Source organism: Maylandia zebra, linkage group LG10 (assembly GCF_041146795.1).
Source record: "Maylandia zebra isolate NMK-2024a linkage group LG10, Mzebra_GT3a, whole genome shotgun sequence".
Taxonomy (NCBI): Eukaryota; Metazoa; Chordata; class Actinopteri; order Cichliformes; family Cichlidae; genus Maylandia; species Maylandia zebra.
In genome coordinates, this window is record NC_135176.1 from 6,913,255 (window position 1) to 6,938,120 (window position 24,866).

At 42.6% G+C, this 24,866-nt stretch overlaps 1 pseudogene; it reads right to left on the reverse strand.

Annotated features, from left to right (window-relative positions):
- Positions 1-227: 227 nt before the first annotated feature.
- On the reverse strand, positions 228-346 carry LOC111501494 (5S ribosomal RNA; annotated as a pseudogene).
- Between the last annotated feature and the right edge of the window lie 24,520 nt (positions 347-24,866).

A 24,866-nucleotide genomic window follows, 5' to 3' on the forward strand; every position in this document is an offset into this window, starting at 1 on the left:
TGTGGTGTAGGTGGCCTAAGCCAGAGCCACAGGCCCAAGCCAGAGCCACAGGCCCTGGTGTGGTGTAGGTGGCCTCATGCACCAGCACAGGCCCTGGTGAGGTGTAGGTGGCCTCAGCCAGAGCCACAGGCCGTTGTTAATGTGCCCTCATTAATGGGCAGCTGCTTTGGGTCTTTCAATACCCCCCTTCTCTGGATCAAAAGCAGTGCAATGACATGAAAAGCAAAGGCTTACAGCACCTGGTATTCCCTGGCAACCTCCCATCCAAGTACTAACTAAGACCAGCCCTGCTTAGCTTCCGAGGTCAAACGAAGTCGGGTGTGCTCAGGGTGGTATGGCCGTAAGCTGCTTGCACCAGCACAATGTGTCAATTTATGGAATCAAGTGATGAGGTGGCCAGTACCTGAAGTTCCGAACACAACCCTACAATTCAATATTGAATTGGTGTTCAATATTGAATCGGTGTGCAACTTTGCTAAAACAATGTCGGACTCTGTAGTTTTCTCTGGTCCCCTCCCCAATCAGACCAGGAGTGACATGTTTAGCCGCATGTTCTCCTTAAATTGCTGGCTGTCTGAGTGGTGTCCCAGAAACGATGTGGGCATCATAGATAATTGGCAAACCTTCTGGAGGAAACCTGGTCTTGTTAGGAGAGACGGCATCCATCCCACTTTGGATGGAGCAGCTCTCATTTCTAGAAATATCCTCCTCCTGTTTTGGCTTCCCTTCACTGGCTTCCTGTTAAGTCCAGAATTGAATTCAAAATCCTGCTCCTCACATACAAGGTCTTAAATAATCAGGCCCCATCTTATCTTAATGACCTTGTAGTACCATATCACCCTATTAGAGCACTTCGCTCTCGCTTTGTAGGCCTACTTGTCGTTCCTAGAGTATTTAAAAGTAGAATGGGAGGGAGAGCCTTCAGTTTTCAGGCCCCTCTTCTGTGGAACCAGCTTCCAGTTTGGATTCGGGAGACAGAAACTATCTCTACTTTTAAGATTAGGCTTAAAACTTTCCTTTTTGCTAAAGCATATAGTTAGGGCTGGACCAGGTGACCCTGAATCCTCCCTTAGTTATGCTGCAATAGACGTAGGCTGCCGGGGGATTCCCATGATGCGTTGAGTTTTTCCTTTCCAGTCACCTTTCTCACTCACTATGTATTAACAGACCTCTCTGCATTGAATCATATCTGTTATTAACCTCTGTCTCTCTTCCACAGCATGTCTTTTATCCTGTCTTCCTTCTCTCACCCCAACCGGTCGCAGCAGATGGCCCCGCCCCTCCCTGAGCCTGGTTCTGCCGGAGGTTTCTTCCTGTTAAAAGGGAGTTTTTCCTTCCCACTGTCGCCAAAGTGCTTGCTCATTGGGGGTCATATGATTGTTGGGCTTTTCTCTGTATCTATGAAGCGCCTTGATATAACAGATATGATTCAATGCAGAGAGGTCTGTTAATACATAGTGAGCGAGAAAGGTGACTGGAAAGGAAAAACTCAATGCATCATGGGAATCCCCCGCAAGCCTATGTCTATTGCAGCATAACTAAGGGAGGATTCAGGGTCACCTGGTCCAGCCCTAACTATATGCTTTAGCAAAAAGGAAAGTTTTAAGCCTAATCTTGAAAGTAGAGATAGTGTCTGTCTCCTGAATCCAAACTGGAAGCTGGTTCCACAGAAGAGGGGCCTGAAAACTGAAGGCTCTCCCTCCCATTCTACTTTTAAATACTCTAGGAACAACAAGTAGGCCTGCAGAGCGAGAGCGAAGTGCTCTAATAGGGTGATATGGTACTACAAGGTCATTTTGATAAGATGGGGCCTGATTATTTAAGACCTTGTATGTGAGGAGCAGGATTTTGAATTCAATTCTGGATTTAACAGGAAGCCAATGAAGGGAAGCCAAAACAGGAGAAATATGCTCTCTCTTTCTAGTCCCTGTCAGTACTCTTGCTGCAGCATTTTGGATTAGCTGAAGGCTTTTCAGTGAGTTTTTTGGACATCCTGATAATAATGAATTACAGTAGTCCAGCCTGGAAGTAATAAATGCATGAACTAGTTTTTCAGCGTCACTCTGAGACAGGATATTTCTAATTTTAGAGATGTTGCGCAAATGGAAGAACGCAGTCTTACATATTTGTTTAATATGTGCATTGAAGGACATGTCCTGGTCGAAAACGACTCCAAGGTTCCTCACAGCGTTACTGGAGGCCAAGGTAATGCCATCCAGAGTAAGAATCTGGTTAGATACCATATTTCTAAGCTTTTCAGGGCCGAGTACAATAACCTCAGTTTTATCTGAATTAAGAAGCAGAAAGTTAGCGGCCATCCAGGTCTTTATGTCTTTAAGACATTCCTGCAGTTTAACTAATTGGTGTGTGTTATCTGGCTTCATGGACAGATAGAGCTGGGTGTCATCTGCATAGCAGTGAAAATGTATGCTATGTCTTCTAATGATACTGCCTAAGGGAAGCATGTATAATGTAAACAGAATTGGTCCTAGCACTGAACCCTGTGGAACTCCATAATTAACCTCAGTGTGTGAAGAGGACTCTCCATTTACATAAACAAATTGCAGTCTATTAGATAGATATGATACAAACCACTGCAGTGCAGTACCTGTAATACCTACAGCATGTTCTAATCGCTCTAATAGGATATTATGGTCGACAGTATTGAATGCTGCACTAAGGTCTAGCAGGACAAGCACAGAGATGAGTCCACTGTCAGAGGCCATAAGAAGATCATTTGTAACCTTCACTAAAGCTTTTTCTGTGCTGTGATGAGCTCTGAAACCTGACTGAAACTCTTCAAATAAATATTTATGGCTTTATCTTATAGAATTCAATATTCCCGTGTTGAGGAAACAGGTTTTGCAGCTGTTTGAGCTAAGATTTTCAAGTTATTCACATAATGAAAACCTCTACTTTGTTTCGGGCGAGTTCCCCATTCAAATGCATGTAACAGTGACAAACGCACTGTCTTGGCGAAAGAAAGCGTTTTTGTACAACTTCATATAAATTAGCTGTAACTTTTGATAGACGACTCAGACTCACATATTTATGGCTTTATCTTATAGAATTCAATATCCCCATGCTGGGCAAACAGGTTTTGCAGCTGTTTGAGCTAAAATTTTCCAGTTATTCAAATAATGAAAACTGTTAGAGTTGAATTGTTAGATGTTTGTCATTTTTATGTTTACCATTTGTACAGTGTTTTAACTGATGAAACTCCACTGTCCTTCCCCCCAGATCCTCGAGGTTCTGGTGGGGGGCTGTAATGTTTTATTGCAGATACATCCTATCTGGAAGATCTGCTTCTTTTGATGTAGGCTTCCTGCGTTTACGACCCTTTAGTCAGCAGGAGGTCTAACACACACACACACACACACACACACACACACACACACACATTCTTAAGGAAGTTCACACATATACATAAAATGCTTTCTCTTAGAACCAAGGGGGCGTGGCTTTGTTCTGACGTGTTTTGTGTGAACTGTCTCTCAATAAAAGGTAGCAGGAGGAAGTCAGATCTGGGGGTCATTTTCGTGGTGGACACAGACGAGGCCTCCCTTGCGCAAATAATCGATCGATCGACTGTCTTGTTTTCTTCATGATGAATAAGTCTCTAGAATTAGCGGGGCTTGTGGAAACACAGACCCAACATTTATTTGGTCCTTCGGAGCCGGAGCCTAACATATTGCATCCACCGAGGAGAGGGAGAGGACGCCACCGCAATGTCTGGGGTGATTGACGTAAAGCCCTGGTGTTTCACTTTGCTTTGTTACCAGGCCGGGAAGTTTGCGCCTGACCTCCCCTCGGGATGGATGACAATTGATGGGATTCAGAGACTCTTCCCATGAACGTAAACAAACAGTGAGTACAGAAGGCCTTAGAGAGCGGCTACGTGCCCGTGCGTGAAAGCAGGTACGTGAGCGCGCAAGCTGTGCGTGTAGACGCAAGCTGCCTGGTTTCTCCGCCAGTGTTTTTGTTTTAATCTTTTTTGATTTATTTAAGGAGGGTTAAGTCGGTTTCTCCACCGAATAGAAGGAGGGCAAGGACGGTTTCTCCACCGAAAGAAGGATAGAGCTCTATAAAATAAAAAGGGACTCCACAGTTAAGGACGTTGAGTGAATGGTTTCTCCACCAATGTTAAGGAGGAAAGAGCTCGCCGCGGTAAGGGGGATTATAGGCCTTAAAAAGAGTGTGAATGAGCGTATGCGTGTGTGAGTGCCAGCAGCACAGAAGGAAACCTAAAGCGGTGTTAACGGAATTCTGTGACCTGTTGTGTACACGTAGCCTGGGTTTTGGAGTAAGGTGTTACCTGCCGTAAACTTAAAAGAATTGTCATAATGGGGAATAAAATGTGTAAGTCTGCCTTAGAAGGGGATGTAAAATTTATGGAGAAATTTTCACCGGGCAGCACGCAGTATGTAGGTTGTTGGCGTGAAAAATATGGATTTGAAGGGACATCAGTGGAAGTTAAAGGTAAAATGCTTGTAGAAAGAATAGCTGTAAGTGTAGCAGGTAAAACAGGGAAAGCGAAGCAGAGGAAGGAATTGCAGTTAGCAGTTGCTAAGTTGTGGCTGGAGCAGGCTCAAAAGAGAAGAGAAGCACAGAATGTTAAAAGAGCAATATTGCAAGCAGTAGTTGTGAAACCTGAGGATGAAACCACAGCTCAATCCACTGCAACTACTTTAGAACAACACCGTAGAAAAGCATTAGGAAGAGCAAGAATGTTAGCAGAAAGAAGAAGAGCCAGAGAAGAGCGTGAGAGAGCAGAGGCAGAGGTGGAGGAGAAATTAAAGGCTGAGTATGGAGAGACATTAGGAGCAGCATTGAGTCCAAGACAGATTAGGCAGGGCAGGAAACAGAAAGTAAGATTAGTGAACACAAACGTTACAACCACATATCCATCCCCGACACAACACAAAAAAAAAATATGGTGTTTCTGTCCCAGAGTGTGAAGATGAAGAAAGTTTTTCTCCTGATCCATTCCGTGAGTGTGAGCATGTTTGACGTCATGGTGTGTGTGAAAAGGTATCCAGCTGGGGCAGACGTGATTCTGCAGATCACCTGCCCAGTGGACAAAAAGAAATAAAATAGTTGTGTGGATGAATGATAGCATGAAGAGTGTTTGGTGTTTCTCAGCCTGAAACAGCTGTAATGCTATTTTCTGTTTTGGAGAAAAGTACAGTTAAAAAAAAAAAAAACAGAGAGAGAGATGTGTGTTGTTTAAGCAGTGATGAGAATAATGAAAGTGTGATGAGAGAGGAACACAAAAACATACAGAAAATGCATTAACTATACTAACCCTACATGCACATACACAGTAAATGATACTCGTGAAGACCAGACAGCATCTTAAGCATGAGATTCTGTTTGTCATCTTGTCCAAGTCACTAGTAAGATGAAAGTGATACATAGACTAGTGGACTGAATATTATAGGAAGACAGATGGTTGCATCATAGAGGAGAAAACAGAATGCTGATGAGAGGTCTTAAATGAGTGAGCTGAGTGAGCTGATTTTGAGTTTCTGGTGTGTGAAGACGTTTTACCATGGCACACAATTAGTTACATGAGAAGAAACGTATTATGTGCTGAGACAGGAGGGTTATGCTGTGTGTTGTATGTATGGCTGATTTGGATGAATGTTTGAGATTAAACTGGCTGTTGATTTGTCTTTTGTTATTAAGTTGAGCCTGCCAATTGGGTTGTTACGATTTATCCCCCTGGCATGAAGAACACGTGTCATGACTTAAACAAGGCCTTTCTTTCCTTTGCTTTCCTTTATTTTCTTTCTTTTATTTTGTTACTTTCATGGTGCACTGAAAGTTTTGTTTGATGATCCATGTTTGAGAAGATCTGGATGATTAGAACCAAAGCGTCGTTGAGAAAACTGTTGCAAAGTGAGCTTCTCCAAAATTAAAATGGGCTCAGGAGAAAGCCACTTATTGAGACAATTAGGAAACAAGTTCCTGTCCAAAAGGATTCAACGAGGAAATCCAGTCTAAATTATTTTTTCTTTTTGAAATGACGTCGTTTTGCTGAGTGTGGAAACGAATGCGACGATAATTTCCACAATTAGCAAAAGAAGAAATCACTGAGTGAATGAAGTAAGAATTTTAAAATAAATGGGGAACTGACTGACTGACAAAAGCTGACAAGACTGACTGACTTAACACCATTGTGTGAAGTTAACCCCCACCTGACAAAGGTGTGGATGTATCTCTGTGTGTGTCTCTGTTGCAGGAGCAGAAGGAGACCACAGGAGGAAACTTGGGTCACATGACTATGTGAACTTTGAAAATTTAACCTTTTTAGTTTAAATTTTCTGTGTCTGTGAATTTACCAGGTACCATTCACTACCTTGTGTTGCTCACAGAGATTACTGTGAGAAAGAGTGTATACACCTTGTTACACCCCGGCCTAGGCAACCGGCGTGCAACTCAGGAAAAATAGGAAAAAGGGAAAAAAAGGGCCCCCAAGCTCACTGCTCTTAGGGAGGGCGAACTCATAAAAAAAAACTAATACGAGCTACCACAAAAATAATCCCAAAACGAAAGTATCGACCACTATTGTCTTTAAAGCAAAATATGATATTTATTTACATCACAACACAAGGCGCCAAACTATTTACAAGAGGGGGGGGGGGGGGGGAGATCGCGACCATGACATACAGAAACACCGGGCTTAAATACATAGAGGGAGCAATTAGGGAATGGATCACAGGAGGGAAACACAGCTGGGGCAAATTAGACCTGACGAGACAAGGAAACGTAAACTGAACACACCAAGATAACACAGACTTTCAAAGTAAAACAGGAAACCCATAACAGTCACGCCAAACCAAAACGCCTAAAACAATACACTGCCAACGCCGAACCATAACATACCCCCCCACCCAAAAAAAACAATCATTTAAAACATACAACCCCAACGAAAAATGTTCGTTCCATGTCCAGCCCATATGGCACCGGCCGCCGTCCCGCCGGCGACGCTGATGGCTGGACGGGTCCTCCAGTGGAAACGGAAAACTGGAGCGGGCCCTCGGATCCTCCAGCGAAGACAGACGAAAGGCTGGAGCGGTCCCACGGGTCCTCCAGCGAAGACAGACCAGCTGCAAACACGGACACGCAGCCCACCAGCTGCAAACACGGACACGCAGCCCACCAGCTGCAAACACGGACACGCAGCCCACCAGCTGCAGAAGGCTGGAGCGGTCCCACGGATCCTCCAGCGAAGACAAACGAAGGCTGGAGCGGTTCCCCGGACCCTCCAGCGACGGCAGATGAAGGCTGGAGCGGTCCCTCGGATCCTCCAGCGAAGACAAACGAAGGCTGGAGCGGTTCCCCGGACCCTCCAGCGACGGCGGATGAAGGCTGGAGCGGTCCCTCGGACCCTCCAGCGACGGCGGATGAAGGCTGGAGCAGTCCCCCGGATCCTCCAGCGAAGACAGACGGCTGAAGCGGTCCCTCCCTCGGACCCTCCAGCGACGGCGGATGGCTTAAGCGGTCCTCGGACCCCCCAGCGACTGGACGAGCCCCCATATGTTACACCCCGGCCTAGGCAACCGGCGTGCAACTCAGGAAAAATAGGAAAAAGGGAAAAAAAGGGCCCCCAAGCTTACTGCTCTTAGGGAGGGCGAACTCATAAAAAAAAAACTAATACGAGCTACCACAAAAATAATCCCAAAACGAAAGTATCGACCACTATTGTCTTTAAAGCAAAATATGATATTTATTTACATCACAACACAAGGCGCCAAACTATTTACAAGGGGGGGGGAGATCGCCGAACCGTAACAACCTGCGCAGCGCTAACATTTACATTTCTTTTTACAGCAGATGGCTAATCATGTGCTTTGATCATGTGATTTACAGCAGGACACAACTTAATGATGTTTTTCTACCACAGGATTACTGAGATTTTGTATGAAGAGAACTGTAGTTACAGGCTATATGTTGATGGTGAAATTACACTGTGTTGTTGAGAGAATGTTGGAGAAAATGTGAATGTTACAGGGGAGAAATTAATACCATTTCAGACATACTGTGATGAGACCATTGTTACTTTTCCACAGCGAGTGTTAACTTTACAACTTTTCATAGCTCCTCTGGAATCTGGATGGCCGACACCTGACAACCAGGATGAACCGCGTGTTTGGCTAATGTTTGTTTTTCTTTAAGAGTGCTTGTAAAGGATTCAGCACAGACAGACAAGTGATAATTGAACAGATGTGCAGTGGTTACAGAATAGTTACATGGAGCTCATTATCTGACCACACTGTTGGGCTCATGGTGAGTGACAAACTTAAGGGAAGTCACTGATTACAATGTGGAATGACATTGAGATGTTAAACAATTTGGAACAAATTATGGGAAAAAGTAGGAGTTTAATGAGTTTAGAATAAACCTGCAATGATACTTGTCTCTGTGACGCTGAATACTTTATTACTCTTATGATCTATAGTTAGTTGCAAATGTGAAGTTGTTTTAACTTTAAGACTTTGTCTTCTAGGATACAGGCTCAGGGTGGAGCTGGGAGCTAAACAAGCTAAACATTTAAGTGCTGACTAATGCTTTTACACAGGGTTACAGCTTGGAGTGAAGCTGCTCCAAGGGACAAACCCTGGAGATTGTTTTAGAGAGAATGTGCAACATTCTTGTGCATGTCTCATTGGGGAGTTGACACGTGGCGAAAGCCGTGTGGCGAGAGGAGTGTCATTTTTTAATTTGGAGAAGGAGTGACTGAGAGGATCGCCCACAAGATGGAAGCTGAGGCCTGGAGAGAGTCTTCAGGAGGATCGGAGATCACCTTCAGCACAGAGAGCTGTGCTACTGGGCTTCCAAAGGATTGTCACGAGGAGATCATCACGAGGAGACTTTGCACAGCAAAATCTTAAATAAGATGAAAGAATTACGACGTTGACGTTAAGGAAGACAACTAAGGGGTACGACGTGCTCTGCCTTAAAATCTTCAGCAGCGTTGGAAAATGGAACATGAGGGAGCGTGCCAAGCTCCAAAAAGTGACAGCGCAGAGGAGGTCCAGCGATGAACTTGTGGTTCTGTGAACAGCACAAATGCCAGGTGACTGTAAAATAACTAACAGCACTTTTTCCACAAGTGAAGCCAGTAACTTACTATCCTAAAAGATTAGCTCTAGTTGCTCGTGCTTTACCTCCATGCGTGAGATCAGTATGTGCAGCAGCTTAAACTGTACAATGTTTCAATAGTTTATTTCACCTTTTGACAGTGTTAGTTCCACACGAGGTAGATGTTTACTACTGCAGACTAAACTTACATTTCTGTCACCTACAAGACACTTGTCTTTAATGTTACTGTTTCTCTCACAACCATACATATTACCATAAAGTGGTGCACAATTCTGAATCTGTCAACCCTTTTTGCCAACGAAAGAAGAGGGCACTTCTCATGAGAGTAGAGAGCGCGAGGAGAAGAAGTGTAAGCCGAGGGATGACTTAATAGCTGTGCCACTCGTTGAGGGAAAGGTTTGGTTTGTTGATGATTTGAGTTTTACAACAGCAGAGGGACAGACTAGAACAGGTTTTACTGTAGCAGACAGTGAGAGAGTTGGCGGTGCTGGACCAAGGCCAGGAAGATCGTGAAGGACCTCAGCCATCCCAACAACAGACTGTTCTCTCTGTTGAGGTCAGGAAAGCGATTCCGCTCCCTGAAGACCAACACAGAGAGACTGAGGAGGAGCTTCTTCCCGCAGGCGATACGGTCTCTCAATCACACCACCACACAGTACTGACCCACACATATGGTTCTTACACACACACTGGACTTTCTGGACTTTGTTTTTGCACAACACTGGTCACTATATTCTTCATTTCCAGTTAATACTTGTACAGCTGCTGTTATTGTGTATATATTTATTTATATTTAGATTTCTTCATACATTCTTATATAGTTCTATATTGTGTATTGTGTATTTTGTTGTACAGTTATTTTATTTTCAACTTTAATTTATATATTTTATCTTATTCTTCCCAGTTAAATTTACCCTTCATTCTAATTTGTGTTGTACAGTTATTTCATTTTTAACCTTAATTTATATTTTATTCCTTCCTAGTTAAATTTACCCTTTTTAATTTTTCATATTTATTTCCTATCTTATTCATAGCCTTTTCCTTTTTTGTTTTCTTTAGGTCACGAGCAGTTGTCCAAGCATTTCACTACATATCGTACTGTGTATGACTGTGTACGTGACAAATAAAATTTGAATTTGAATTTGAATTTGAATTTGAGAGTTATCTATGTAGGACAACTAGCATGCTTCATATTTGCTTGAGCAGCAGAGATGCTAGCTTTAACGGAAGTGTGTCAAGCTGTAGAGAGACAATATACACTGAGAGCCAGTGTGTATTTGCTACTGTACATTTCCTTGTAGTGCAGTGAGTGAGACGAGGTGTGACAACCTCTACAGGGAAACCTGTAGAACGCACCAAACTCTTGCAAAATCTGCTGGAGGCAGTGTTATTAACCAGTGGAATTGCCGTTTGTAATTGTGCAGCACACATGCGAGGGCAAGATCAAGTTGCATTAGGGAAAGTTTCTGCAGATAAGATCGCAAAAGAGGCAGCTTTAGTTAAACATGGTGTTAACATTTTAGCAGTGCAACATCAGCAGACATGTAGGGCCACTCACCTACAGCAGGAAAACAGTTGTGACTTACAGAGGGAGCAAGCTAGCAGGATGGTGTTTATTATCTGTGTGATAAACCAATACTGCCTAATAATTTGTATAAGACAGGGGCAGGGATAGCTCAGTAGGTAAAGTGGTCGCCCCATGATCGGAAGGTCGGCGGTTCGAATCCACTTAACGGCTACCCTGAGGTACCCCTGAGCAAGGTACCGTCCCTACACACTGCTCCCCGGGCGCCTGCTTAGTGGGCTGCCCACTGCTTCACTGAGTGAATGGGTCAAATGCAGAGAAAAACAAGTAATTTCCCCATGGGGATCAATAAAGTATCCATTATTATTATTAAGACTGCTGCTATTTTGAGCCATGGGCCATGCCATGTCTCAACAGGAGGGAGATGAGCAGTCGTTATACTCACTCTAGAAGTAGTTTATACTTTAGGATTATTTAAATACTTTTTTAAAAAAAAACTTTTTGCAGGCAGAGAGAACTAATAGAACAGTAAAGTTAAGACTTAGGAAGACAGACAGGACATGGTTAGACTGTATAGAATTACTTAAGATATACATGAGGATTCCTCCAACAGAGAATGGTCTGACTCTTTGAGATTACATATGTTAGAGCATTTAGAGTTCTTCTGTAGTGATGATAGAAAAGCAGAAGAGAGAGCATATTAGCAGATTAGATGCTTGAAATGTTTAAAAGTAAAGAAGTCATGAGAACAAATGATCTGCCAGATGATTCTGTTTCTCTGCAGGAGCAGAATCTGATGTCTGGAGATTGGATGTTGATAAGGCCATGGAGAGGAAGTGCTGGTCCAGTCCGCAGTGGAGAGGTCCCTATCGGGTGCTCCTGACAACGACCACAGCAGTGAAGATTGCTGGAAGAAACACTTGGATACATCAAGCGTACTGCAAGAAGGTGACACACATCCAGGCCAGCTCGGAGCAAGTGGCAGGAAGACCGGGTATAAAGGGGGGGAAAGCCTCCAGGGCCCCTCGTCTCAATCCGGTGAAGAAACCAACTGAGCCACAGGTACTCATCAGAATGGCTGGGAATGTGCTGTGCATCTTCTTGAGCCTGTGGACCCTGAGTGGGATGACAGGGAGCGCACTGGAACAGAGCAAACCACACCCAGTACCCGCATGGGTTTTCAACAACTACTGGTGGCAGTTTATGAACACAACTGCTCACATAAAGAACGAGACCAATGGTTATGCTTGTGCCACTGGCTACACATTCTTCTGGACTGTGGCCATATAGCATCACTGAGAGCGAGACAGTTTGTTTGGTTGCTTTAGCAACACATCCAGGGACACTGCTGACTTTTCAACTGCTCGGAACCTGAATGGAAGGTTGATTCACCAGTAGCTGGTAAGGTGAACTGCTCTGGTACGACAGACAGTACTGACTCAAAGAATATGACTTGTTGCAGGACATTGAACAGTTAAACGAACTGGAAACAGGCCAATTGCCTATGTGTATGAAGGACAATGGATTAGTCCAAGTTGGAGATTTATCATGGAATTTGTGCAACATCACCTATTCTTTTGTCTTCTGTAAGAAGGATGTAAACAGAGAAGCCTTTTGTCTACATTTACATCATAAACACTTGAGGTTTTGAGCCAAGAAGATCAAAACAGCTTGATCCAATTTCCTTTACAAAGCTTTTTCTGTGGTGACAACAGGACAGGAGAAGAGTTGTAAATGCAGATAATTCACCAGTTGACTCTAACCCCCACAGGATGCCTACAGTGAGAAGATTTGGGGGGTTGATAGGAGTCATAAAGAAGGGTGTTGACCAGGCTGCAGCTTTGAAGCTAGCTGAGAGCCACACGGACAAACAATGAAGTCAACTGATGCGTTTAAATGCCTATGTCTGTATACAGTTGGATTGTAGTGACACATGATTTTTGAGAATGATGATTCTTCTTGTTCGACTGTTGACATTCAGTTGTTTACTTGCAGAAATACATAATGAATTGCACCAGGAGTAGATGAGCCACAAGGCTGGATAGCTTGGTTAATGTCTGGTCCTTGGTGGCATCTTCTTTTGAAAATATTAACTCCTGTTTTTGTATTGTTGATACTGATTTTCTTATGTATAGGATGCATTTTACCTTGTATGAGATCAATGCTGACTAAGATGATTTCCAATACATTTGTTAATTATGTACTTTTATAACAACATGATATGACTGAAATTACTGACATGACAGAAGCCTGTGTATAAATGATGCCTGCTCTGAAAATGTCAAGCAAGAGGTGCATGGCTAGAATGTACTACATAGGAATAACTGGAGCATAAAAATAACATAACAGGAGGGAATGTTAGAGTTGAATTGTTAGATGTTTGTCATTTTTATGTTTACCATTTGTACAGTGTTTTAACTGATGAAACTCCACTGTCCTTCCCCCCAGATCCTCGAGGTTCTGGTGGGGGGCTGTAATGTTTTATTGCAGATACATCCTATCTGGGAGATCTAACACACTTGTCTGAATTTCTACGAACATTATTGCTAAGGATTGTCTTATTGCATTGGAGTCACACTGGGTTAAATATGTACACTTGGGTTTTAAGGGGTATTTATTATTTTCTTCTTTTTTTTGGGTTGTATGGAAGCCCCAAACGCAATTTCATTGTTCTTGACAATGACAATAAATAAATAAATACTAAAATACTAAACACACACACACACACACACACACACACACACATTCTTACAGAAGTTCACACATATGCATAAAATGCTTTGTCTTAGAACCAAGGGGGCGTGGCTTTGTTCTGACGTGTTTTGTGTGAACTGTCTCTCAATAAAAGGTAGCAGGAGGAGGTCAGATCTGGGGGTCATTTTCGTGGTGGACACAGACAAGGCCTCCCTTGCGCAAATAATCGATCGATCGACTGTCTTGTTTTCTTCATGATGAATAAGTCTCTAGAATTAGCGGGGCTTGTGGAAACACAGACCCAACAAAAACCTATACTTTGTTTCGTGCGAGAACTCCATTCAAATACATGTAATAGTCAGAAACGCACTGTCTTGACGAAATAAAGTGTTTTTGTACAACTTCATGAAGTTAGCTGTAACTTTTGATAGAAGGCTCAGACACACATATTTACGGCTTTATCTTATAGAATTCAATATTCCCGTGTTGAGAAAACAGGTTTTGCAGCTGTTTGAGCTAAGATTTTCAAGTTATTCACATAATGAAAACTTATACTTTGTGTAGCACCCTCAAGGATTGACGTACGCACGATGTAGTTATAAAACAGGGTTTATTCTGGTCTTGGCAACCCGTGAGAACTGCTCACGGACAAAACAATAAAACAAAAACATCACATCAAAATGCGCTCTTGTACTTAGTGCCAATCAATCAAAAATCCTTAATTACAGAAAATAAACATTTATTTTATTTTATTTTATTTTTATTTTATTTTACTGAATACAGTGTTCCAAGCTGGAACAGATTAATGCCAATTAAAGTTGAACACTGTGTACATGCGCTTAAAAAAAGAGTCGACTGCCCGACTGCACAAATTCCATTAATTTGTATTTGCTGATATTGCTCTAGGCTGATAGCACTATATTGCATCCAATGACGTATTGTAATCATTTCAAGATTCGTTATTTTGTTGTTTTTGTTTTTAATTAGTGCGTCACAGTCTTGTATCCTTTGCTCTTATTTCCTTTTCAATATACTGAAAAGTCAGGCGTAGTGAATCAGATGATTTGTTATTAGGAGACTTCCACTGGATGCAAAGGGCTGCACTGAATGTGGGAGCTTGTAGTGTGGCCGTAGACATAGCTGTAGAAACAGAAAATAAACATTTAAAATACACAAACCTCATGAGCTGACATCCAGGAGGTGCTAAATAGTCCTTTATGGCCTTATTGCCTTATCTTCCATCTTCTTTGTCAATTATTTCCACTCTTTAAACGATATTTTCTCCATGTGTGGAGCTAACTGTGAGTTGCAGCATGCAAAGGAGGGCGCAAAGGAACAAAATCCAGACATACAGCTTAACAAATATCAAATGCAACAAACATCAAATGCAAAAGACCGTTACACTCCCACCAATCACTTGTGATTAAAAAGAATAAAGTATTGCCTATGAACTAATGAACGGCTTTTGAATGAACTATCATGAATTATCCTTTAAGCAGAGTGCGGTGGAGAATCTTCTTCCGCTTCCATCAGAATGACTGTCTTCTGAATGGGTCTTTCCAGGTGAACAGGTTTGGAGGTACGTTTTCCTGCCCTATCCAGGGTTGGATCACTCAGCAGCAATTTCACCTTCCTCACTTTTCCATCCTTTCCAGGATACACTTCAATGATCCTTGCCAACTTCCACTGGTTGCGTGGAGTTATCTCATCCTTCAGGAGGACAACATCATTGATCTTAGCATTTCTGTGCTCTTTGGTCCACTTCTGTCTGCCTTGAAGATTTAACAAATACTCCTTTTTCCACCTTGTCCATAAAGTGTTGGCAAGTAGTTGAACACGACGCCACCTCTTACGGAGATAAAGATCTTCTTTCACAAACCTTCCTGGAGGTGGAGAGATGATTGTGGACTTCATGGTTAGTATGTGATTCGGTGTCAAAGGTTCTGGGTTTGATGGATCACATAGTTGGTCAGTAGTCAATGGTCTGCTATTAATCATTGCCATGACTTCATACAGGAATGTCCTCAGAGTGGAGCTGTCGAGTTGTTTGGCTGATTGTTCCAGAATGGACATGAGAACACTTCTTATGGTGCGAATTTGTCTTTCCCAGACACCACCCATATGACTAGATGCTGGGGTGTTCATGAGAAACTCACAGTCCAGTTTCCGTAGCTTGGCTTGATCCATTTCCTTAAATGCTCCAATAAACTCATTTCTAGCGCTGACAAAATTCGTGCCTTGATCGCATCTTATCTGGCGAACTGTACCTCTGATGGCCATGAATGCACGTAAGGAGTTGATGAGGGAATCTGTAGAGAGATCGTCAAGCATTTCAAGATGCACTGCTCTGGAGCGCATGCAAGTGATTAGCAAGCCATAACGCTTTAGCTCCTTGCGGCCTTCTTTGACATAAAAAGGACCAAAGCAGTCCATCCCACAGTAGGTGAATGGCGGTGTGGTCTCCATCCGATCCTCTGGGAGGTCTGCCATCTTCTGCTGCTCTGTGCGCCTTCTGAACCTTCTGCATTTTACACATTTATAGATGTAAGATGACACAATCTTGCTGCATCCAAGAATCCAGAATCCGTTAGCTCGAAGTTCATTCATGGTGATCCCTTGTCCTTGATGGTATGTCTTCTCGTGATAATGTTTGACCGTGACTGTCTCTTGGCAGGATCGCAGGATGCTTGACATTGGGGTGCAAAGCTGCATGTGTTAAGTGTCCGCCTACCCGAAGAATGTCTTGGTCATCAAGAAATGGACATAACTTGTGTAACTTGCTAACCTTGTCGTTCATCTGCATCACATCATGATGTTGCAAGGTTTTTATTTGCTGAGCAAAGGCTGTTTCTTGAACCATCTTTATGATTGTTAACTCTGCTTCCTTTCTCTCTTGTAGGCTCCTGATGTCGTGTGATCTAATCTTGTGATCCTTCGCTTCTTTCACATAGCACTTGAGTCTAGCAACTGCCTTAATAATCCTCGACCAGTCGGAAAACTTGTGTAAGCAATCTAACAGTGACCTTTGTTCCTCCACTTGTATCTTGTGGACTTGAACCTTCTTAACCTCCGGGTCACTGGTCGATAACTCTCCCACCTTAATTTCCCCACTGGGTATGACCTTCTGCCAAAGGAGGTCTGGGCCTTTGAACCAGTTTGATGCTACAAGTTGTTCTGCTGTGAGACCTCTTGAGGCGTGGTCCGCCGGATTATCTTCGGAAGTTACATACCTCCATTGGGTTGAATCTGTGCTTTGTTTGATGTGTTCCACTCGGTTTGCAACAAACACATGAAATCTTCTGGCTTCATTGCTGAGGTATCCGAGTACCACCTTCGAGTCAGTCCAATACCTTTCTTCTGAAATTTCCACTTCCAATTCCTTTTTCAGCATGTCACCAGTGCGCACAGCAACAACGGCCGCCGACAACTCAAGCCGAGGTATAGTTGTGACTTTGGTTGGTGGAACTTTTGATCTTCCCATCACCAATGAGCAGTGGACTTCACCAGTTGTGCTTACTGCTCTGAGGTAAGTGCACATTCCATATCCAGATGCACTTGCATCAGAAAAATGATGAAGTTCGTAGTGCTGTGCCTTGAAGTTCAAAGGAATGTAGCATCTGTGAACCTTTACGTCTGCAAGGTTTCCCAGGTCACGCAACCAATACTCCCACTGAGGTCGAAGTCTGTCAGGTAAGTTATCATCCCAGCTGAGTTTATCTCGACACATTTGTTGCAAGATCTGCTTTCCCAGCAGAATGAAAGGTGACACAAACCCAAGTGGATCGAACACTGAGGCGACTATGGCCAATACTCCTCTTCTACTACTCTGAACTGAAATTGATCTGATGCCACACACCATTGTACGCCAAGTGCTCTTTCCATGTGTACTTCACCGAATGCCATATCTAGCTCTTTGGGAGCTGCAGCGCATTTTTCTTTCGGAAGCGAAGCTAGAACTTTGGTGCTGTTTGAGATGAACTTGTGTTTGCCCATGCTGCAGAGTTTGCGTGCTTCATTAACCAGCTGTATTGCCTGATCTTCAGTGTCAACACTTGCTAGTCCGTCATCAACATAGAAGTTGGTTTTGATGAACTTGATGGTTTCTTCATTAAAACTTCCTTCCCCTTCAGCTGCAAGATGCTTGAGGCCATAGTTGGCGCAACATGGAGAAGATGCCTCTCCAAATAGGTGTACCTTCATCCTGTAGACAGTGAATGGAGTTTCAAGGTCACCGTTCTCCCACCACAAGAACTGTAGGTAATCTTGGTCACAAGCATCCACATGGAATTGGTGGAACATACGTTCGATGTCACACATGAAAGCCACTGGGCCTCTTCGGAAGCGACACAAGACTCCGAGCAAGGTGTTTGTTAGCTCTGGACCAGTGAGGAGATGGTCATTTAAGGAAGCGCCTTGGAACTTGGCAGAGGCATCAAAGACGACACGAATCTTTCCGGGTTTTTGTGGATGATACACACCATGGTGTGGGATGTACCAAACTGGTGTCTTGTCAATGTCTTGCTCTGGGACCTTTTCAGCATCTCAATGGGCTAGGATCTCATCCATGAATTTCTTATAGTCCATGTAGTACTGCTTGTTACTCTTGAGCCTTTTTTCTAAACATTTGAGGCGATGAATAGTAGGGGTGCAACGATATTCGTATCGATATTGAACCGTTCGATACAGTGCTTTCGGTGCGGTACGCATATGTATCGAACAATACAAAATTTGTAATTTATTTTATCAACTTTCCTTCTGACGATGCTGTCTGTGTTGAGCGCTCAGTGAATCTGCGTTCGACTGCTCCGCCTAGGGTCGACAGTGCAGCCTAGGCGGAGTAGTCGAACGCAGATTCACTGAGCGCTCAACACAGACAGCATCGTCAGAAGGAAGAGCGCAGGGCAAGCTAGCGAGACAGAAGTTAAGCTCTCCTTACAACATGGACCTCCCCCACCCTCATTCAGATCTGGCGTTTGGAATTATTTTGGTTTTCATGTGACGTATGACCCTGAAGGTAAGCGAGTCATGGACTAAAGTAAAACAGTATGTTGGATGTGCCATGCAATGCTCAATTACATGGGTGGGAACTAGTGTGTTAGCGCAGTTAGCTCGTTAACGTGTTGGCTGTCTAGCCCCATGCACGGGGCGATCGGCGGTAGCTCGTTAACGGAGATTTGCCGTGTTGTGGCGTTAAGGTCATTTCAACGAGATTAACCTGAAAGCACTAGTGGGAACACAACGAATATGACTGCACATTTACGCTGACATCATCCTAGTGCAAAGATAAGTGGAAGCAGAAAAAAAACAAGCAAGCATGCTACTAACTTTAGCCAAGTCATTTAGACAGCTGTTTAATATGCTGCTGAGAATATAGCCCAGAAGAAGCGGATAGTATAGCTTTTATTTTGGAAAGAGACATTTCTCTGTAATAAACTCTCTTTTCCAAAGATGAGTGATTCCTCAATCAGATACAGGGCTCGCAATATCGCTAGCCCGATGTCCCGGGGCTAGCGATTTTTTCAGTCGGGGTACCAAAATCTATCTCTGCCCTGCCCGTCGGGCTTTTGTAGGAAGGAAAAATATATGTCAATGCTTTTGCATTCTTTCGGAAATGTAGCTGGGTAATTATGTCATTGGCATCGGTGAGCCACTGTCAATATGTGACATATTGAAATCGCGTTTGAATTTGCGCTTGTTTTTTTGCTTTCACTTTGCAATCACGTGAACTGTGTATAGAGAGCGACAGCACTGATCTGTGAGTGATGATAATTTGTGCACCAATTCCTCTGACATCGTCTTATTAATTGTTAGCTTACTATGCAAACATGACAAGTGAAATCTCCTGCAGCAAGCTTAAACATGTGAGAGGTTGATCGCGCAGAGAATCGCTGAGCTTATGTGAGTCCGTGTGTAAAAGCAGCAGGATATATATTTGACTACGATGACCTGGATGACTGAGAACCTTCACAGACAGATATATATTTTAGTTCTGCTGAGCCAAATAAGACAGGTCAGGGTGAAGAAGTGACAGCCAAAGAAAAGCTTACCACAAAACGGAGAAGTTATGACAAATCAGACTATAAGGCAAAAAGAAAGTACAGCTTTATGGTTTCATGGACAAAAGAATTTCTGTGGCTGCAATATGACGAGCTAAATAACCAGGGCTGCACATAAGTGGTCCGCAGGTGCGTATTCGCTGTCAAAATAAAAAACACGCACAAGGGTTAGGGTTAAATTTAAAAACTGTACTTTTGAGTTAAAATATATATTTATAATTTTAATAAATGACAAATTAAAAAGGCATGAACATTTTTTTGTATCGAAAAAACTATCGAACTGTGACACCAAAGTATCGAACCGAACCGAACCGTGAATTTTTTGTATCGTTGCACCCCTAATGAATAGCACATGCCTTGTTGTTTGGCAGGTTCGGCCTTTCACTCTTAAATGGGAGTGGCATTTCAAAATGACCATCCTCTTTGTGCCTAATGCCGGCCTTCATCTTTGTTAAAAATTTGAGATCTTCTTGAGAGACCTTTGTGTCTTCTGGTGCTTTCTCAACAAAGTCAGACTCCAACATCTTTAGGACCTCTGTGGGAGAGATCATTTCCTTTATTTGAGTTCTGTAGACATAGTGAACCTTGTTGGTGAGATTTGAAGAGGGATTAATGTCAGGCACCACTTCCTTCACAATGACTTGGTGACTTATTCCGAAGGCGTCTCCATAATCGAGACATGGATTGCCATAACCCACAATACTCCATCCCAGATCAGTTCTTTGCGCAAACGGCTGATTTTCCTTTCCAGACACAACCTCCCAAGGAACAAGTGCTTGGGGGCAGTTGTACCCAATCAGCAGATCAACATCACAGCTTTGTAGTGGAGTGATCTCACTTGCAATGCATTCAAGATGAGACCATGCCTTAGCTGTTGCAGGCGATGGAATGTGATCTCGGTTTGCGGGAATAAAGTCTCTGGCATACGTCACTGGTAGGGAAATGGTCTTATTTGAGTAGAACCCTCTGACTTGTAGACCTGAGAGCTTGCGACAGGACACAACTGTGTTTCTTGAAGACATGGTAGTGAGCTTTAGCTGAGTCGATTCACCTTTGATATGCAGAGCTTGTGCCGTTTCTTCAAGAATAAAGGCCGTATCGCTCTGTGTATCAAGGAGCGTGTACACAAGAATTTCATGCTCTGGCTCACCTTTGGTTGACACCCATACTGGAATAATGGAAGATGTGTGAGTGTCGTGAACATTCTGTTAGAAGTTGCTTCACTTGTTGTTGGTGTGACACTGTTGTCTTGTGAGACATCTGCGTTCATTTGTCTTGTCCTGTCACTGTTCTTGTGTGGATTTCTCCTTTTTCTGTCTTCCTTCGTGCGATTGTCATGAAGACATGTTGGATGTCTTTTATTGCATGTGTCACAGGTTTCTCTCCCTTCGCAATCTTTGGAGCGATGACCAGAGTTCAGACAGCCAAAACATAACTTCTTGTCTTGAACAAACTTTAGTCTCTCAACAATGCTCTCATTTATGAACCTTCTACACTTAAGTAGGCTGTGACCCGACCTTTCACAGTACACACAACTAGCACTAACAGTCCTTTCATTTGAGTTAGTTGCTAGCACCTTTGCTCCATTGCCTCTGCAATTGCAATTTTGGCTTCTCGTGAGATGAAATCTACAAATTGGCTGAAGCATGGAAAGGTGTGAGTCTCTTCTTGCACTTCTGTAACCTTTCTGTTCCACCTTGAAGTAAGCCAATCTGGAAGTTTTGCGAGCATTTTTTGGTTTTCATTGCAGTCATTGAGCACTTCAAGCCCCTTCATTTGCGACATGGCTGTCTTACAGCAGCAAAGGAAGTCAGCAAATGCTTGAAGTTCCATACTGCCTTTAGAGCTTGCGTGCGTCAAGTTTGTCTCTGAAGGCCTTTGCTACGAGGAAGGGATTGCCATACCTCTCTTCGAGAACTGTCCATGCTGCATAGTATGCAGACTCTGTGCCAAGCGGGAAGTAGCCTTCTATTGCCTTCCTTGCAGGTCCACTTACATATTTCCTCAGATAATAAGTCTTCTCTTCAGTTGGTATATTTTTCCTGTCAATCAGAGTCTGAAAGGAAATTTTCCAATCATTATATCTGATAGGGTCGCCACTGAATATTGTTGGCTCTGGTACCGGAAGACGACTTGCATTAAGAGACACTGCAAATGCTTTGACCAGATCTTCTGTGTTCACCTCTCGGTGCGGTGTCACATTTCGTGGCGAGGAACACCGTTTCATATGCTGGTCATTGTTTTCAGACTTGACTTCATTTTTCTTATCAGATCTGTGGTGAAGTAGGTTGTATATTTCTTCATCTGAACATTCACTTTGTTCATACACCCGCTGTCGAGCCTTTGCTGCATTCAGCTTTTTTACAGTCTCAAGTCGCTCTACTTCTCTGCGCTTAGCTTCTAGAGCCTTTTGTCTTTGTGCTATTTCTGCTTCTTGCCTTTCAATTTCCTTCATATGGATTTCTTGTTCAAGCAGAACTTGGAGAGCAGCCTCATTTGCTGCAACTTCAGCAGCTGCATCTTGTCTTTTAGCTGAGAGCCGGCTGGAGTGTCTAGAGGAAACCCTCGAATGCGAAGAGAGCTTAGTGTGGTGTGACTTAACACTCATCCTGTCTGAGGCTTCTAACTTAGGCATAGACTCAGTCTCCTTCCATTTTTCATCCCTTTGACTTTTCACATCTGAGGCTACGGATTTAGATGAAGACTCAGTGTCCTTCCAAAGTTCTTCATCTCTTTGAACCTCCGCACTACTTGGGCTTGGACACTTTCTTACAGATTCGATAATTGTCTTTGTCATGGCTTCACACGTATCCATCCTTCGTCTTGTGTCACTATCTGGAGATTCAATACGTCTCAAGTCATCATAGGCTGCATTCACATCCTTAGAAGCACTCAAAACCTTGGAAACATGTTCTTGTAGCAGATCCTTTCAGCATTGACCATCTATAGCTCCTTTGGCATCCTTAATGACAACCTTCCACTTCTCATAGCGCACACTGAAACGATATGCAGCCTTCTTTATGTGCTCACCGTACAGTTCTTTGCCCTTTTCTGTCAATGTACGGACTCGTTGGCTCTGTCGTGCTCTTTGTGAGGTAGTAGAAACATCATCAGCTGTGCCTTCAACTGCTTGTAGTTGCTCATCTGCAGAGAGTTGTTCCACATCACCCTTTTCACTGACTTCTGGATTAGCCTCAAACTCTGCCATTGTTGGAGGGGTTTGGGTTTTTTTGTGTATCTTACTTAGCCTTAATGTAAAGGTGCAGCAGCTTAAATTTGATTTGGTAGTTGAGGAGCAAATGAATATTAATCTACGTTTACTGTTACAACTTTAAAGCACAGTAATTACTATTACTCCTTAACATCACTTAACATGTATACTTAAGTCACATTACATATCTTGTCCAAGCCAGTAATACTGTTTCTTACAGCAACTGCTGAAGCCCACCATATGCACAATGCACAGGTTACTCATCACAACATTAACTTAACACTGTATGAATATCAGTCACTTAAACAGCAGAAATGTAAACAATGAGAAATAAAGAAAAAAGAAGAAATATTCCAGTCCTTTGTTCCTTTATAAAAGGAAACTTATCTTAATTAATTTTACAGTCCATTTTTTTCTTTTTATTTCTCTTTCTTGAGGATAATTATATTGAGTCCTTCAACTGAGGAAACACTTATTTTCGGGGCACCTGACTTTCCTGCGGGGCTGCGTCCGTCATCTACCCGTGCAGAGCGGAGTTCTCACTGTAGCACCCTCAAGGATTGACGTACGCACGATGTAGTTATAAAACAGGGTTTATTCTGGTCTTGGCAACCCGTGAGAACTGCTCACGGACAAAACAATAAAACAAAAACATCACATCAAAATGTGCTCTTGTAATAAGTGCCAATAAATCAAAAATCCTTAATTACAGAAAATAAACATTTAAAATACACAAACCTCGTGAGCTGACATCCAGGAGGTGCTTAATAGTCCTTTATGGCCTTATTGCCTTATCTTCCATCTTCTTTGTCAATTATTTCCACTCTTTAAACAATATTTTCTCCATGTGTGGAGCTAACTGTCAGTTGCAGCATGCAGACACCATGTGCGCTAGCAAAAAAAGGTGGCTGGGTGGAGACCCAAACAGCAAAGCTGTACCCTACACAGTTCACCACCAGAGGGCGTAAAGGAACAAAATCCAGACATACAGCTTAACAAATATCAAATGCAACAAACATCAAATGCAACAAACATCAAATGCAAAAGACCGTTACACTTTGTTTCGTGTGAGTTCCCCATTCAAATGCATGTAATAGTCAGAAATGCACTGTCTTGACGAAATAAAGCCCTTTTGTACAACTTCATATAAATAGCTGTAACTTTTGATAGGCGACTCAGACTCACATATTTATGGCTTTAGCTTTCTTATACAATTCAATATCCCCGTGCTGGGCAAACAGTTTTTGCAGCAGTTTGAGCTAAGATTTTCAAGTTATTCACATAATGAAAACCTATACTTTGTTTCGGGCGAGTTCCCAATTCAAATGCATGTAATAGTCAGAAACGCACTGTCTTGGCGAAAGAAAGCGTTTTTGTACAACTTCATATAAATAGCTCTAACTTTTGATACATGACTCAGACTCACATATTTATGGCTTTATCTTATAGACTTCAATATCCCCGTGCTGCGCAAACAGGTTTTGCAGCTGTTTGAGCTACGATTTTCAAGTTATTCACATAATGAAAACCTATACTTTGTTTCGTGCGAGAACTCCATTCAAATACATGTAATAGTCAGAAACGCACTGTCTTGACGAAATAAAGCCCTTTTGTACAACTTCATATAAATTAGCTTTAACTTTTGATAGACGACTCAGACTCACATATTTATGGCTTTATCTTTCTTATACAATTCAATATTCCGGTGCTGGGCAAAAAGGTTTTGCAGCTGTTTGAGCTAAGATTTCCAAGTTATTCACATAATGAAAACCTATTGTTATGTTACTGCCTAGTTAGTTTCATGTTTTAAATGTCAGTAAATGCGCCGCCCTGTGGTCCCTTTAAGTTGATATTTTGTGACAGTAGAAGAAGAGTTAGACAGGAAGTTCATGTTTTCTTGCTATGTTGCTTCGAGATGGCTGCTCCACATTCATGTCCTTCTTTGGGTGTTTGTTAAAGCATTGTCTGTAAGTACTCAATGGAAAAGCAATGAGACACTCCAAGTGTTGTCTTTATGTGTGATGGACCACAGTTAACAAGTTTTCTATGTGCTATTCATATGTAAATGAGATCGCCAGTTCATATGCTAATTAGCGGTGCTAATCGTCATGCTAGCTTCTCAAATGCATTGTTATTGTCATTGGCACAAGTTGTTGTTAACAGTACAGATGAGTAATGTACATTTCCACATATGTTTTATTGTTACAGTTTCACAAAATGAAAGAATCAGTAAACTTCTCAAGATCTCATCTATTGTCTGGAGTTCCTGGGT